The sequence below is a fragment of the Scyliorhinus canicula genome, chromosome 17, assembly GCF_902713615.1.
Source record: "Scyliorhinus canicula chromosome 17, sScyCan1.1, whole genome shotgun sequence".
Classification (NCBI taxonomy): Eukaryota; Metazoa; Chordata; class Chondrichthyes; order Carcharhiniformes; family Scyliorhinidae; genus Scyliorhinus; species Scyliorhinus canicula.
In genome coordinates, this window is record NC_052162.1 from 35,100,013 (window position 1) to 35,117,851 (window position 17,839).

General features: G+C 43.8%; 1 protein-coding gene across 5 annotated transcripts in view; it reads right to left on the reverse strand.

Annotated features, from left to right (window-relative positions):
- Positions 1-9,587: 9,587 nt before the first annotated feature.
- The window catches only part of thoc2 (THO complex 2), a 229,431-nt gene continuing 221,179 nt past the window's right edge, over positions 9,588-17,839 (reverse strand). For all 5 annotated transcript variants that reach the window (XM_038775383.1, XM_038775386.1, XM_038775387.1 and 2 more), the window contains one exon: positions 9,588-10,290. The gene's annotated coding sequence lies outside the window, so the exon portion shown is untranslated. The remainder of the gene's footprint in view (positions 10,291-17,839) is intronic.

Below are 17,839 nucleotides of genomic sequence, written 5' to 3' on the forward strand. Positions count from 1 at the left end.
AGAGCCATGGTGAATTGAATGATTTACTGCCTATGAATGAGTTTGTGTGGATCAATCAGGTAGAACTGAGGTAGCAATGCATGATGTAGGTGTGGGAGTCATAGTTCCAATAAAACAATAACCTTTGACTGAGGGGGCAAAAGAGATCTCCGCATTCATAACGCCAAATGGACTCTCATCAATTCAAAGTTATGTCATTGGGGATGAAGAACGCACCTGCAATTTATCAGAGACTTACAAATAAAGTTATTCAAGGACTGAGTCACTGTGCAATATACTTTGGTGATTTAGTCGTGTTCAGTCAAAGCTGGAAAGAATATCTGCGCCACTTAAAATAACTATTTGACCATTTGAAAGAAGCCAATCTTGTCATGAGTCAAAAAGTGAATTTGCTAAAGGCCAAATTTCATATCTGGGACATATCATGGTCCAATGGGCCCACGAGCTGCATAAATACAGGCCATTTGGGATTTTCTGGAACCCACCAAAAGAGATGTTAAGATTTCTGGGAATGACTGGATTTTTAAAAATGTATTTTATCACAGACATGTATCATAGCAGGTTACAGTAAATAAACACCCCGGGAAACATACTTCCCAACAATCAACTATATAGTCTGTACAGATTTTCTCCCTTTTTCACCCTCCTCCCTCCCTGAGACAAATTCAAATATGGTCACAAACATCCCCCACCTTTTCTCAAACCCCCCCTGCAGACCCCTTTAACTCATACTTTATCTTCTCCAACCGCAGGAAGTCATACAGGTCACCCAACCAAGCTGCTACCCTCCGGTGATGATGCCGATCGCCACTCCAATAAAATTCGCCGCCGTGAAATCAGAGAGGCGAAGGCCACAGTATCGTCCTTCCTCCTCTCCATGAGCTCTGGCTTTTCTGGAACCCCAAATATCGCCACCAAAGGGTCCAGATCCTCCACCTCCTCCACTATCCTGGCTAAGACCGCGAACACTCCAGCCCAGAATCTTCCCAATTTTTCACAACCGCAAAACACATGCGCATGATTCGCTGGCCCCCACCCACACCTCTCACACTCATCTGCTACCGCCTGAAAGAATCCATTCATTCTCAACCAAGTCATATGCACCCTGTGCAGCACCTTAAACTGTATCAGGCACGTTCTTGCACAGGGAATGAATGGATTGTATCATAAATTCGAGCCGGACGTTACCAGTGTGGTAGCACTATTCATAGAGCTTTTAAACAGCAGGCACTTTAATTGGACGGAGGGCAACAAACGTTTAAAAACTGTTAACAACAAAAGCAGTGTTAACCGCACTGAACCACGACAAGCAGTTTACACTGGCTATGGATGCTAGTGACATTGGTGTGGGAGTTGTGTTGCTACAGGAAGACAAACATGGCATTGAAAAACCTGTGGGCTATTTCTCAAAGAAATTAAACCGTCATCACAGAAGTATTCCTCCATTGAAAAAGAGACTTTAAGTTTGGTGCTGGCATGACACCAATTTGAGATTTATATTGCCAATAATCCCACAGAAACAATCATATATATGGACCATAACCCACTCAGGTTTCTGGAGAAAAAAAAAATCAAGATTGGAATACCAGGTTATTCCGATGGATCCTGTTGTTACACGCATTTAATTTAAACATCATTCATGTGACCGGGAGAGAGAACGGCATTGCGAATGATTTATCACCAGTATAAAAGAGACTTTCGGGAACATTGGGTGTAAATAGTCTGGGGTTAATTTTATTGTTCATGTACGCTTTTAAATCTTTGTAAGAGCTGATGAGGTAGAACAGCTAAGAAATGATTGCGAAATGAAAGCATCTTTCAAATTAAGACATTTCATTTTTAAAAAGGGGGACGTGTCAGGAAAGCGAAAAGTTAACGAGATTAATAGTGAGTTTGAGATGAAAATAACAGAAAGGTAACACTAGTAGATATCTAGAGGAATAATGAGATGCAATTTGCTCAGTAATAAGATTAGCAGGAGTCTTGAGACATTGAGGTGCAAATGGCCATATCAGAAACATTGTTTACCAGATCATTTGGGCGAGACAAATTATGGAATTATGAGCAAGGAATTTGAGACAGCAAAATCAACAAAGGGGAATCTCAAAGAGGTCGAACAGTATTACTGCTAGCACCTTCATTGGGAAAGAGGCTAGTTCTCTATCCAACAACCAGACAGGCTAGTTCCACGATCTACGATCCGAGCACAGAGGCCTCATCCAGCTGACAGTCAGAGCCTCGGCAGGTTGCAGACATTCTCTTCTAAAAGATGCAGTTTTGTGCATTTGTGCAACCAGGAAGAGACGTTTTCCCAGCTGTGGTCACTTGTGCAGTAACTATTAACTGGATTTGACCCATGGAGTTATTAAAATTGGATGTTGCTCAGGAAAAGGGGCGTTTAAAGTGAGGGGGGTACATTCTGGAACAAGAGGTAACTTCAGGTAAAATGGTGTGTTTAGTTATTCATACACAAGTGTCATAGTGTACATGTTTTTTGTCATGTTTTTCTTTTACACTAATAAATATTTATTAATTGTTCACACGACGACTGGACACGTTCCTCAATGGGTTGTACACTGTTCCTCAGATTATTCTAAACACAAATACACAACTAGGAACCAGCGTTTCAAGTTATCCGTCGGGGTTGAGACACTCTCACAGATAACATCAGTGATGTTCTTATCATCGGTTTCACCCAAGTGCCAGGCAATGGCCATCTCCCACAAGAGAGAATGTAACCTTGACATTCAATTGCATTACCATCATTAAATCTCCCTATCAACACCCTGGGGGTTACCATTGGCCAGAAACACAATGGAACTAGGCCTGTGTGGCAACAAGAGCAGGTCAGAGGCTAGGAATCCTGCACCAAGTATCTTCCCTCCTGACTCCCAAAGTCTGTCCACAATCTACAAGGCACAATCAGGAGTGATGGAATAATCTCCCCTTGCCTGGATGAGTGCAGCCCTAATAACACTCAAGATACTTGACAGCATTCAGGAAAAAGCAGCTTGCTTGACATCCGTTCCATAAACGTTCACTCCCTCCACCACTGATGCACAATAGCATCTTTGTATCATCTTTATGATGTATTGGAGAAACTCGGCAAAGCTCCATACACAGCACTTTCCAAACCAACAATCAAGAATGACAAGAACAGCAGCTTTATGGCAACACCACCACCTGGAAGCTCACCTCTGTACCACACTATCCTGACTTGGAAATATATCAGTTCTTCCACTGTCGATAGATCAAAATCCTGAAACTCCCTCCCCAACAGCAAGAAAGAAGCTTCTTGTGGGCTAGGGATAAGCAATGAATGCTGGCCTAGCTAGCAATGCTCACATAGAAACAGAAAATAGCAACAGGATGTGACCATTCGGCCCTTCGAGCCTGCTCCACCATTCAATATTATGGCTGATCATCCAACTGAATAGCCTAATCCTGCCTCCCCCCCTCCCATATTCTCTGACCCCTTTGCCCCGAGTAACATATCCAACTGCTTCTTGAATACATACAATGTTTTGGCCTCAACTACTTTCTATGGTAATCAATTCCACAGGCTCGCTACTCCCTGCGTGAAGAAATTTCTCTTTATCTCTGTCCTATATGTTCTACCCCGTATCCTCAGACTGGGACTCCTGGTTTTTGGTACCGAAGTGGATAACCTCGCATTTATCCAAATAATACTGCATCCGCCATTCAGTTGCCCACTCATTCAACTTGTCCAAATTACACTGAAGGATCTCTGCGTCCTCCTCACAGCTCACCCTCCAACACAACTTTTGTCATCTGCAAATTTGGAGATATCACACCTTGTTTCCTCATCTGAATCATTAATATATAATGTGAATAGCTGGGGGTCCCAGCGCTGATCCCTGTGGTACCCCACGAGTCACTGCCTGCGATTTGGAAAAAGACTCGTTAATTCTTACTCCTATCTGCCAACCAGTTTTCTATCCACCGCGATACAAATCCCATGTATTTCAAATTTATATACTAATTTCGTATGCGGGTCTTTGTCGAAAGCCTTCTGAAAGTCAATATAAACTACATGCACTAGCTCCCCCTCATCAACTCAACTAACTACATATTCGAAGAACTCCAGTAGATTTGTCAAGCATGATTTCCCCTTCATAAATCCATACTAACTCTGTCCAATCCTGTCCATGTTTTCTAAGTGTCTGCTATAAAATTTTAGATAATTGATTCTAGAATTTTCCTTACCACCGACATTGGGCTCATTAGTCTATAAAATCCCTGCTTTCCCTCTCCCTCACTTTTTAAATAGTGGGGTTACATTAGCCATCCTCCAATGTGTAGAAACTGCTCCAGAGTTTATAGAATCTGGGAAGGTGACGACCAATGTATCCACTATTTCTAGAACCACTTTCTTAAGTACTCTGGGATGCATATTCTCAGGCCCTGAGGATTTATATGCCTTCAATTTTCCCAAATCATTTCTCCATTGAAATTGATCTTTCAGTTCCTCCCTCTCAATAAATCCTGAATTCCCCAACATTTGTGGTATGTTATTTGTGTCCTCATTTGTGAAGACAGAACCAAAGTATGTATTTAGTTGCTCGGCCATTTCTTTGTCCCCCATTATAAATTCCTGTTTCTGACTGTAACTGGTCTTCACCTATCTTTTTCTCTTCACATATCTGTAGAAACAGTGTACCCGAACAGGCGCCGGAGTGTGGTGACCAGGGAATTTTCACAGTAACTTAATTGCAGTGTAATGTACATAGAACATTACAGCGCAGTATGGGCCCTTCAGCCCTCGATGTTGCGCCGACCTGTGAAACCATCTGAAGCCTATCTGACCTACACTATTCCATTTTCATCCATATGTCTACCCAGTGACCACTTAAATGCCCTTAAAGTTGGCGAGTCTGCTACTGTTGCAGGCAGGGCATTCCACACCCCTACTACTCTCTGAGTAAAAAACCTGCCTCTGACATCTGTCCTATATCTACTGCCCCTCAATTTAAAGCTATGTCCCCTCGTGTTGGTCATCACCATCCGAGGAAAGAGACTCACACTGTCCACCCTATCTAACCCTCTGACTATCTTATATGTCTCTATTAAGTCACCTCTCAGCCTTCTCCTCTCTAACGAAAACAACCTCAAGTCCCTGAGCCTTTCCTCGTAAGACCTTCCCTCCATACCAGGTAACATCCTAGTAAATCTCCTCTGAACCCTTTCCAAAGCTTCCACATCATTCCTATAATGTGGTGACCAGAACTGCACGCAGTACTCCAGGAGCGGCCGCACCAGAGTTATGTACAGCTGCAGCATGACCTTGTGGCTCCGAAACGCAATCCCCCTACTGATAAACGCTAGCACACCATATGCCTTCGAAACAGCCTTATTAACCTGGGTGGCAACTTTCAGGGATTTATGTACCTGGATGCCGAGATCTCTCTGTTCATCTACACTACCAAGAATCTTGCCATTAGCCCGGTACTCTGCATTCCTGTTACTCCTTCCAAAGTGAACCACCTCACACTTTTCCGCACTAAACTCCATCTGCCACCTCTCAGCCCAGCTCTGCAGCTTATCTATGTCCCTCTGTATCCTATAACATCCTTCAGCACTATCCACAACTCCACCGACCTTCGTGTCATCTGCAAATTTACTAACCCATCCTTCTACACCCTCTTCCAGGTCATTTATAAAAATGACAAACAGCAGTGGCCCCAAAACTAGTAACTGAACTCCAGGATGAACATTTGCCATCAACCACCGCCCTCTGTCTTCTTTCAGCTAGCCAATTACTGATCCAAACCGCTAAATCACCTTCAATCCCATACTTCCTTATTTTCTGCAATAGCCTACCATGTGGAACCTTATCAAATGCCTTACTGAAATCCATATACACCACATCAACCGCTTTACCCTCATCCACCTGTTTGGTCACCTTCTCAAAAAACTCAATAAGGTTTGTGAGGTATGACCTACCCTTCACAAAACCATGTTGACTATCGCTAATCAACTTGTTCTTTACAAGATGATTATAAACACTATCTCTTATAACCTTTTCCAACATTTTACCCACAACCGAAGTAAGGCTCAAGGTCTATAATTACCAGGGTTGGCTCTACTCCCCTTCTTGAACAAGGGGACATTTGCTATCCTCCAGTCTTCCGACACTATTTCTGTCGACAAAGACGACATAAAGATCAAGGACAAAGGCTCTGCAATCTCCTCCCTGGCTTCCCAGAGAATCCTAGGATAAATCCCATCTGGCCCAGGGGACTTATCTATTTTTACACTTTCCAAAATTGCTAACACCTCCTTATGAACCTCAATTCCATCTAGCCTGGCCGACTGAACCTGAGTATTCTCCTCGCCAACATTGTCTTTCTCCAGTGTAAACACTGACGAAAAATATCCATTTAACGCTTCCCCTATCTCCTCTGATTCCACACACAACTTTCCACTACTATCCTTGATTGGCCCTAATCTTACTCTAGTCATTCTTTTGTTCCTGATATACCTATAGAAAGCCTTAGGGTTTTCCTTGATCCAATCCACCAACGACTTTTCGTGTCCTCTCCTCGCTCTTCTTAACTCTCCCTTTCGGTCCTTCCTGGCTAACTTGTAACTCTCAAATGCCCTAACTGAGCCTTCATGTCTCATCCTAACATAAGCCTTCTTCTTCCTCTTGACAAGTGCTTCAACTTCCTTAGTAAACCACGGTTCCCTTGCTTGACAACTTCCTCCCTGCCTGACAGGTACATACTTATCAAGGACACACAGTAGCTGTACCTTGAAAAAGCTCCACATTTCGATTGTACCCATCCCCTTCCGTTTTCCTTCCCCATCCTAAATCTTGCAGAATAGCATCATAATTGCCTTTCCCCCCGCTATAATTCTTGCCTTGCTGTATATACTTATCCCTGCCCATTGCTAAAGTAAACATAACCGAATTGTGATCACTATCACCAAAGTGCTCACCTACATCTAAATCTAACACCTGGCCGGGTTCATTACCCAGTACCAAATCCAATGTGGCCTCGCCCCTTGTTGGCCTGTCTACATACTGTCAGAAAACCCTCCTGCACACACCGCACAAAAACGGACCCATCTATAGTACTCGAACTATAGTATTTCCAGTCAATATTTGGAAAGTTAAAGTCCCCCATAACAACTACCCTGTTACTCTCGCTCCTGTCGAGAATCATCTTTGCAATCCTTTCCTCTACATCTCTGGAACTATTCGGAGGTCTATAGACAACTCCCAACAGGGTGACCTCTCCTCTCCTGTTCCTAACCTCGGCCCATACTACCTCAGTAGACGAGTCCTCAAACGTCCTTTCTACCACCGTAATACTTTCCTTGATTAACAATGCCACAACCCCCCCTTAACCATCTTCTATGTTCATACAGAAACAGACTTGTGTGCAGACTTGTGACACTAATTATGTTCTCATCAAGCTTACTCTTGTACTCTATTTTCCCCTTCTGAATCAACTCTAATTTCCTTTGTAGACCATGGTTTGGTCACCTTTCCCATTTTACTTTTGTGCCAGACAGGAATAAACAATTGTTGCAGTTCTTCCATGCGCTCCTTAAATGTTTGCCATTGCCTATCTAGTCATCCCTTTAAGTAACATTGCCCAATTGACCATAGCCAACTCCCCCCTCATACCATCGTAGTTTCCTTTACTAGGATTCAGGACCCTAGTCTCAGAATCAACTATGTCACTCTGCATCTTGATGAAAAATTCTGTTATATTATTGTCGTTCATCCCCAAGGGGTCTTGCACAACTAGATCGTCAATGATTCCGTTCTCATTATACAATGCCCAGTCGAGGATGGCTTGTTCTCCAGTTGATTCCTCAACATATTGGTTCAGAAAACCATCCTGTACACAGTCCAGGAATCCTTCTCCTACGGTATTGTAACTAATTTGATTTGCCCAATCTATATGTAGATTAAAATCATCCACGATTACAGATGTTCCTTTATCACATGTATCTCTTTTCCTGTTTAATGCCATTCCCAGCATCACCACTAGTTTGGGGGTCCATGTACAACACCAACTAAAATGTTTTTGGCCCTTAGTATTTCTCAGCTCAACCCATAGATTCCACATTGTTGGAGCTAATATCGTTCCTCATTATTGCATTAATTTCCTCTTTAACCTGCAAGATGGAAATATTACATTTGGTTCCGTCATCCAAATCATTGATTATATAGTGTGAATAGCTGGGCCCAAGCACTGATTCCTCCGGTACCCCACCAGTTACCGCCTGCCACTCCAAAAAAGACCCATTTATTACAACTCTGTTTCAAGTCGGGTAACCAATTCTCAATCCAAGTCAATCCCAATGTTTTAATTTTGAACATCTCAGCTCTGGAACTAAGATGATTTACCTCCAACAACTACCACAATCTTTCATTGTGTTGGGTATGATTCCAACCAGGAAAAATTTCCCCCGAGATTCGCATTAACTTCAGTTTTTCCTTGATATCAAGGGTAACAACTCTCACCTCACAAGTTAAGCTCTTTTGCCCAAGCCTGAACCTAGCCTGTAATGATGTCAAGGGCAGAGTGGCACTGCTGGGACCCTTACTATGCATCAGTGAACAGTTCATTGCTGTCTAAGTGCTGCTTGATAACACTGTCGGCACATCTTGCATCATTTTGTTGATGACTGAGTGTAAACCAATGAGATAGCAATTGGACAGATTGGATTTTTCCTGCTTTTTTGTGCACAGGACATACCTGGATAATTTTCCACATTGCTGGATGGATATCAGTGTTGTAGCAGTACTGGAACAGCTTGGCTAGGGGTGTAGTATGTCCTGGAGCACAACTCTTCAGTACTTTGACAGCTTTGACGAAGAGTTATCCAGACTCAAAACATTTACTCCCTTCTCTGTCCACAGATGCTGTCAGAGCTGCTGCGATTGTCCAATATTTTCTGTTTTTGTCTATTGGAACAGTGCCAGGACTACAGACTTTGCAGTACCCAGAACCTTCAGCCACTTCTTAAATCATGTGGAGTGAATTAAATTGGCTGAAGACCAAGGGATGAGGCAAGCTGAGGAGCAAGGGCCAATGCCAAGATGGATCATCCATTTGGCAATTCTGGCTGAAGACGTTCTCGTGCCTGCGTGAATTTCCTTGGTGTTCCGGTTTCATCCCACAGTTCAAAGACTTGCAGGTAAGGTGGATTGCCAAAATTGCCCCTTAATATCCAAAGATGTACAGGTTAGGTGGGGTTACAGGGATAGAACGGAGGGGGAGACCCAAGTACGGTGCTCTTTTGGGAGGTCGGTGTAGACTCGACGGGCCGAACGGTAGGATTCTATGAATCTTGTTGGCACCCAGCAGCCTTTAGAAAACATAAATACACAGTGTTTTCACATCTATAAATAAAGCAGACATTCAGATTATTTCAAATGTTTTGATAGAATGCCGAAACTTTTTTTAAAGTTGCAACTTCAAAGTGATCAGGATATTTTTTGTTTTATGTACATCTTCTTTGAATGTGACAAGAGTAAAAGTCATAATTGCAAATTCAAAACTACGGTACCAAAAGAATGAGCAAAACTCCCACTACAACAAATGACCGACTGAGAAAACTATCCATTTATTTAGAAAAAGATTACACTGGTAGAATACAGCAGATAAAAAATTCAAATGCAATCTTGAAAATTTATGACCAAACATAGGTATTCATGGAAATAGAAATCTCCTGTGGTTGTACAATTTGAACCTAATTTCATCTTTTAAAGGACAATTCTTGCAATTTGTTTTAAAATCATGGAATAAACACAAGATGCTGCACGGGATAGTTTTAATCAGTAAATTAAACCACGGCTGATTTTAATTACACACAATCACTATACTAGTGTATACATAATATACAAATATCTTCATTGCCGTAAAGGTGAAGACAGAAGGTTGTAGACAGTCTGCAGCAGACTCCAATCTGTTCTCAAAGTGACTACAAAATGTACTCTGTGGTTTTGCTGCGTACAGCACATTGTGCTTATATTTAAGAGCAAACCACTTGCTAGTATTATACTGAAAATGACATGCATACAGACAAAACATCAAGTTAAAAGACAACACAACTCAACTTTTAAACGATGGCCAACAGAAATGGAGTGAAAGGAATTCAACAAAATGTTTTAATAGGCTTCGGTTAGGTCCTCTGTCTTGATTTGCCATCCTTACAAATGAAGTCCATGTATCCAAAATTCAGTAGCACTAGTAAATCCATGGCAGCAGCTTGAAATCCAATGTGGGGGGGGGGGGGGGGAGAAACCTGCAAAACATTCAACAAAATGATATTTCAGAAAACTAAAATGAAAAATTAATCAAAGATGCGGACTTCTGCACAGTACTAGAATTTGCAGTGTCAGCACGTTTAACTGGTTGGAATTTAAATGAGTGCCAATATGTCAATGCAAACTATGGGTTCACATTCAGTTTGTCACACAGCAAAATGCCAGTCTCAATTGAACCAGCAGAGAAAAACTTTGGCGAGGCAAAATGCTTCTTCACAGGGGCAATGGGAAAATTGGGGAGGAGTCAACTCATTATCCCCTTGCTCACACTTTTGCAGTTTGGTGACTATAGCCTGTTCTTTCTGGAAACTCCTGATCTGCAGCTTTAGAGGTGGCCATAACAACAGTAGGTAAGATTTTCAATTCCCATGAACTTTACTCAATTACTTTCAGTATATAATTAAATTTCATTATTGCAAGACTGAAAAGCAAGGTTACCTATTTCCATCTCCAAGCACCAAATTCAGACTGCACTCAGCTTCAACCCTTCCATTCCACCTTCATATATTCGCACTTATCTAACACTTGCCTTGGGAAGCACAATTGGTTCATTGTGCTTCAGCTCCTCATATACACCACTTCAAAACTCTTGGCTCCATCGACAATAGGCTTGTTCAATCAGACTTCTGTAACATTTTCCAATCCCCCATTACTTTTCTTCTTCAAATTTTGGTCCGTGTTTCTCCCTCCTTGGGTGTTTATTAAAAATCCAATTAAGGGGCAATTTACCTACCCTGCACATCTTTGGGTTGTGGGGGTGAGACCCACACAGACATGGGGATAATGTGAAAATTCCACATGGACAGTGACCCGGTGCCGGGATCAAACCTGGGTCCTCGGCACTGTCAGACAGCAGTGCTAACCGCTGTGACACCATGCCGCCTTCCTTAGCTTTTCTGATGGCAGAACCATCAACCATCCTGCCCTCACATTTTGGAAGTTTCTCCCTACCTCCATCCACTTTGCTGTGCCATCTTCAACTAAAACTACCTCTAACATCACCACTTTCCTCCTTTATTCTTGCTTGGGCTTGACTGTTACCCGGGAAACATCATAGGATATTTTATACTAAATTCATCAAGTAAATGAAAGTTATCAGTCCCAAAAGATCCATTTTGTTGCTACCAGTACAGCAGAGTGGAACTTGTTCATCCTAACAATAAGCAGCAGGTTTAAAAGCAGACAAAATCCTGGAACGAGGTCACTGATTGGTTGGACTTATCTTTTTATGTACAATCTTTATTATCACAAGTAGGCTTACATAAACACTGCAATGAAGTTACTGTGAAAAGCCCTCTCCCCTGCCATTATAATTCAAAGGTCAGTTTAAATAGGTCATATTAACGTATTGACCAGATCTGCTTCAAATTCCTGCCCTCTTCTGGAAAGAAACATTTATTTAATATATATAAATTTAGAATACCCAATTCATTTTTTCCAATTAAGGGGCAATTTAGTGTGGTCAATCCACACATCCTGCACGTCTTTTGGGTTGTGGGGGCGAAACTCACGCAAACATAGGGAGAATGTACAAACTCCACACGGACAGTGACCTAGAGCCGGGATCGAACCTGGGACCTCGGTGCCATGAGGCCGCAGTGCTAACCACTGCGCCACCGTGCTGCCCTCGATGGAAAGAAACATGCATGCTTTCTTGTATAATCTCAAAGGAATATATGTAGCTTGAAAGTTAACATGAACGACAATTCTTCCCTATATCCCTTATAAATGTGATTTATTCTCGATCTTTCCTTGCAGCATTTCCCCATTGCCTCTGAAACTCTGCCGAATCATAGAATGGTTAACGCACAGAAGGAATCCATTTAGCCTGTTGTATCCATGCCATCTCTCAATAAGAGCAAATTGGTTAGTCCTACTCCCTTTCCTGATAGCCCTGCAAATTTTCTCTTTCCGGTGCTTACCCATTCCACCTTTAAAAGCCATGATTGAATCTGTCTCCACCACACTGTCAAGCAGTGCATTCCAGATCCTAACCATCTGCTGTGTTAATTTTTTTTTTCTCTCATGCCACCTGAAATGAGTGTCCTCTGGTTCTTGACCCTTCATCAATGGGAACAGGTTCTCTCCATCCACTCTGTCTAGACTCATCAGGACTTTGAGCACCTATTGAAACAGCTCTCAACCTTCTCTCTCAAAGAAAAGCCCCCAATTTCTCGAATCTATCCATCAACTCAAATATCTCATCCTGTGAACCATTTTTGGAAATCGTTTCTGCACCCCGTCTAAAGTCCTAGCATTCTTCCTGAAGGGTGTTATCCAAAATTGGACACAATAATCCAGTATTTTAAAAAGGTTTGTAATTTGCTTGATCTTTATAGAGCTTCAGATTCCTGATGCTCTATTCTCCCAGCCCCGCACCAGGCCAGAAAATCGCCGCAACCGCGCCATGCCGCCCCGACACCAGCGTGTTTGGCATGGCGCCGCTCGCGGGCCACTGTCCGTGGCCGGGCCATCTATTCCGAGCAGCTGCGCAGAAACAGCAGAGTCCCGCCAGCGGCGTTCACCCCTGGTTGCTGCCGGCGGTAACTCTACGCGAAGGGTCGGGAGACGGCCTTTGGGGCAGGGAAAAGCGCTCCTTCACCCGGGGTGTGGGGGGGGGGGGAGGGGGGCTCTGATGGGGTCTGGCCCGCGATCGGGGCTCACCGATCGGCCTCTCCCATCCGGGCCTACTTTGTTGCGCTTCCGGCCCCTGAACCCCCGCGCCATATTGCGCGGGGCTGGAGTGTTCAGTGAGTCTACCGTGCATGTGTCGGTTGGCGCTTCGCCACTGCGCATGAGCGGGTTGGCACCGCCCCTAGTCCGCACCAGGATGTAAGGCTGGAGCGAAGTGAACTGCACCAGCGCCGTGCTGGCCCTCTGTGGGGGCCAGAATCGCTACTGCCCGCGTCATTCACGACAGCGCAGACACTTAGTCCCGCGATCGGTGAATAGCATCCCTGGTGTCTTTTTAACCACTTTCTCAACTTGCCATGTCATATTTAAAAACTTGTGCAAATCTGCTCCTGCTTTAGAATTGTATCCTCTATATTGTTTCTCGGTCTTCCTTCCAAAATATGTCACTTCACATTTCTCAGCACCAAATTTAATTTGCCACCGGTCCATCCATTTCACTAGCCTGTCTATGTCCTCTTGATGTCAATCACTATCCTTCTTGCAGTTCGCAATTGTGTCATCTGTAATTTTTGAAATTCTTTGTACTCCCAACGGGAGAGTCCCACTGCACGCAGTCCTCCAATAAAAAATACTCTTTCCTGTCATTCAGCCAACTTCATTTCTATGTTGCCACTGTATCTTTTATTCTGTGGGCCTCAACTTTGCTGGCAAGCCCACGATGTGGTAATTTAACAATTTTTGAAATCCTATAACCCATATTAACCCTCACCAATTCTCTGTTACCTCTGCAAAAAACGTTATCAAATCCATGCTGAATTTCCTGAAGTAATTTCATATTGTCCAAGCGACTGTTAAATTTTGGCTTGGATTTAAAAGCTTTACTACCACTGGCATTAAATCACTGGTCTGTAGTTGCTGGGTTTATATCCTTACACCCCTTTTGAACAAGGGTATAATATCAGGGGTTGTCAGTCCTCTGGCACTATTATTCTCCTATTTAAGGAGTATGAGAAGATAAATGGACAGTACCTCAGCAATTTTCACCATCATTTACCTCAGCATTCTCAGTTGCATCCCATCCAGTCCTGCTGAATTCTCACCTTTTAAGTACAGCCAACCTCTCTAATACTACTCTATCAATTTTTAATCATCCAGTATCTCAACTACCATCTTATTTACTAGGTCTTTGGCATATTCTTCCTTGGTTAAAGACAAATGCAAAGTACTCATTTAGTACCTCAGCCATGCCTTCTGACTTCATTTAGATCTCTCCTTTTCAGTCCTGAATTGGCTTCACTCCTCCCTCTATCTAATGCTTTGCTATTTATATGCCTGAAGACAATTTCGGCATGTATTTCAACCCTTCCCGAACTACATAACTGTTCCAACGTAGATTATGACTTATGTGCATTCTCCTTCCCAGCACAAAATATTCTACACCCATTAAATGACTTATTTTACCCTGGTACCAGGTGGGAGGCAACACAGCTGACAAAAGTGCACCGATAGTACAGCTGCCTCACATCTCCAAGGACCCGGGTTCAATTCCTGCATCGGGTGACTGTCTTTGTGGAGTTTGCACTTTCTCCCAGTGTCTGCATGGGTTTCTTCCGGGTGCTCTAGTTTCATCCCACAGTCCAAAGATGTGCGGGTTAGGTGGATTGACCATGCTAGTGCCCCTGAAGAGTCCCAAAGGTTAGGTGGGGTTACTTGGTTATGGGGATAGGGTGGAGGCATGGGCTTATGTAGGGTGCTCTCTAAGGGCCAGTGCAGACTCCATGGGCTGAATGGTCTCCTTCTGCACTGTACATTCTATGATTCTAAAACCCCATAAATTCCTCATGACCATCATATTTCTAAACATTCGCCGTGATCCTGTGCCGTGATTTTCTCCGTTGTGCTGTGGAAGAGCTCTGAACTAGCTCTAAAAGAGCTCTTTGGCACCTGCACCCTCATCATTATTTAGCATGGTTTGAGTGGCACACTTCCAATGGCATTCCCTGCCTCTTCATACCCTGTTAGATAGCCATAACTTGTTTTTTTCTTGGTCTCCGCTGCTGTCGAGTGACCGTCTTCTGGAAAATGCACTGGAAGAAACTCTCAGCCTCCTGAACACCCTGAAAAAGGTTCCAGTCGACGCACTCTGAAATTGAGTTCAGGTTTCAGCAATCGGAGGAGCTTCCCCCACACATGGTTATTCAAGACACATCAAGCTCTTGAAGTTCCCACATGGCACCGGAATTGCTGGCAACAGGTCTCAGATGCCTTTATTTTGCTCAAAAATCTACCAATTCATGTATGTTTTCAGTTGAGTATCGCTTACTTTGAATTGTTACTTAATTTGTATAACAAATTTTTATTGAATACAACTGGATCCCATTGTTGGCATCCCTATTTAATTCAAATGTTATCCCCATAGATCTTAAATAGATGAGTCATGACACAGAAAGAGGCCATCCAGCCCATCATGTCTGTGCCAGCCAAAGAGAAATATAAATTAGCCACTCAATTTAATCCCACTTTCTAGCTCCTGATCTATTGCCTTCCAGTTTACAGCTCTTCAGATGGAAATCCAGGTCCCTTTTAAACAGGTTGAGCATTTCAGCCTCAACCACCAACTTAGGCTGTAACTGTAAGAGGGACTGGGAAGAAGCAGACAGTGCAGGGACCCCCTGCGGTCGTTCCCCTGAGTAACAAGTATACCGTTTTGGATACTTGTGGGGGGGACGACTTACCAGGGGTAAGCCATGGGGTGCGGAACTCTAGCACGGAGTCTGTCCCTGTTGCTCAGAAGGGAAGGGGGGAGAGGAGCAGAGCATTAGTAATTGGGGACTCAATAGTCAGGGGCACAGATAGGAGATTTTGTGGGAGCGAGAGAGACTCACGTTTGGTATGTTGCCTCCCAGGTGCAAGGGTAAGTGATGTCTCGGATCGTGTTTTTCGGGTCCTTAAGGGGGAGGGGGAGCAGCCCCAAGTCGTAGTCCACATTGGCACTAACGACATAGGTAGGAAAGGGGACAAGGATGTCAGGCAGGCCTTTAGGGAGCTAGGATGGAAGCTCAGAGCGAGAACAAACAGAGTTGTTATCTCTGGGTTGTTGCCCGTGCCACGTGATAGTGAGACGAGGAATAGGGAGAGAGAGCAATTAAACACGTGGCTACAGGGATGGTGCAGGCGGGAGGGATTCAGATTTCTGGATAACTGGGGCTCTTTCTGGGGAAGGTGGGACCTCTATAGACAGGATGGTCTACATCTGAACCCAAGGGGCACCAATATCCTGGGGGGGAGATTTGTTAGTACTCTTTGGGGGGGTTTAAACTAATTCAGCAGGGGCATGGGAACCTGGATTGTAGTTTTGGGGTGCGAGAGATTGAGAGTAGAGAGGTCAGGAGCACAGATTTGACTTCGCAGGAAAGCGGCAGTGTTCAGGTAGGTGGTTTGAAGTGTGTCTATTTCAATGCCAGGAGTATACGAAATAAGGTAGGGGAACTGGCAGCATGGGTTGGTACCTGGGACTTCGATGTTGTGGCCATTTCAGAGACATGGATAGAGCAGGGACAGGAATGGTTGTTGCAGGTTCCGGGGTTTAGGTGCTTTAGTAAAGTCAGAGAAGGGGGCAAAAGAGGGGGAGGTGTGGCGCTGCTAGTCAAGGACAGTATTACGGTGGCAGAAAGGGTGCAAGATGGGGACTCTTCTTCCGAGGTAGTATGGGCTGAGGTTAGAAACAGGAAAGGAGAGGTCACCCTGCTGGGAGTTTTCTATAGGCCACCTAATAGTTCTAGAGATGTAGAGGAAAGGATGGCGAAGATGATTCTGGAAAAGAGCGAAAGTAACAGGGTAGTTGTTATGGGAGACTTTAACTTTCCTAATATTGACTGGAAAAGATATAGTTCGAGTACATTGGATGGGTCGTTCTTTGTACAATGTGTGCAGGAGGGTTTTCTGACACAATATGTTGACAGGCCAACAAGAGGTGAGGCCACTTTGGATTTGGTTTTGGGTAATGAACCAGGCCAGGTGTTAGATCTGGAGGTAAGTGAACACTTTGGAGACAGTGACCACAATTCGGTGACCTTTACATTAGTGATGGAAAGGGATAAGTATACCCCGCAGGGCAAGAGTTATAGCTGGGGGAAGGGCAATTATGATGCTATTAGACATGACTTAGGATGTGTAGGTTGGAGAAGTAGGCTGCAAGGGTTGGGCACACTGGATATGTGGAGCTTGTTCAAGGGACAGCTATTGCGTGTTCTTGATCAGTACGTACCAGTCAGACAGGGAGGAAAGGGTAGAGCGAGGGAACCGTGGTTTACCAAAGAAGTGGAATCTCTTGTTAAGAGGAAAAAGGAGGCCTATGTGAATATGAGGCGTGAAGTTTCAGTTGGGGCGCTTGATAGTTACAGGGAAGCGAGGAAGGATCTAAAGAGAGAGCTAAGACGAGCAAGGAGGGGACATGAGAAGTCTTTGGCAGGTAGGATCAAGGAAAACCCAAAAGCTTTCTATAGGTATGTCAGGAATAAAAGAATGACTAGGGTAAGAGTAGGGCCAGTCAAGGACAGTGGTGGGAAGTTGTGTGTGGAGGCTGAGGAGATAAGCGAGATACTAAATGAATACTTTTTGTCAGTATTCACTCAGGAAAAAGATAATATTGTGGAGGAGAATGCTGAGACCCAGGCTATTAGAATAGATGGCATTGAGGTGAGTAGGGAAGAAGTGTTGGCAATTCTGGACAAGGTGAAAATAGATAAGTCCCCGGGGCCTGATGGGATTTATCCTAGGATTCTCTGGGAAGCCAGGGAAGAGATTGCTGAGCCTTTGGCTTTGATTTTTAGGTCATCATTGGCTACAGGAATAGTGCCAGAGGACTGGAGGATAGCAAATGTGGTCCCTTTG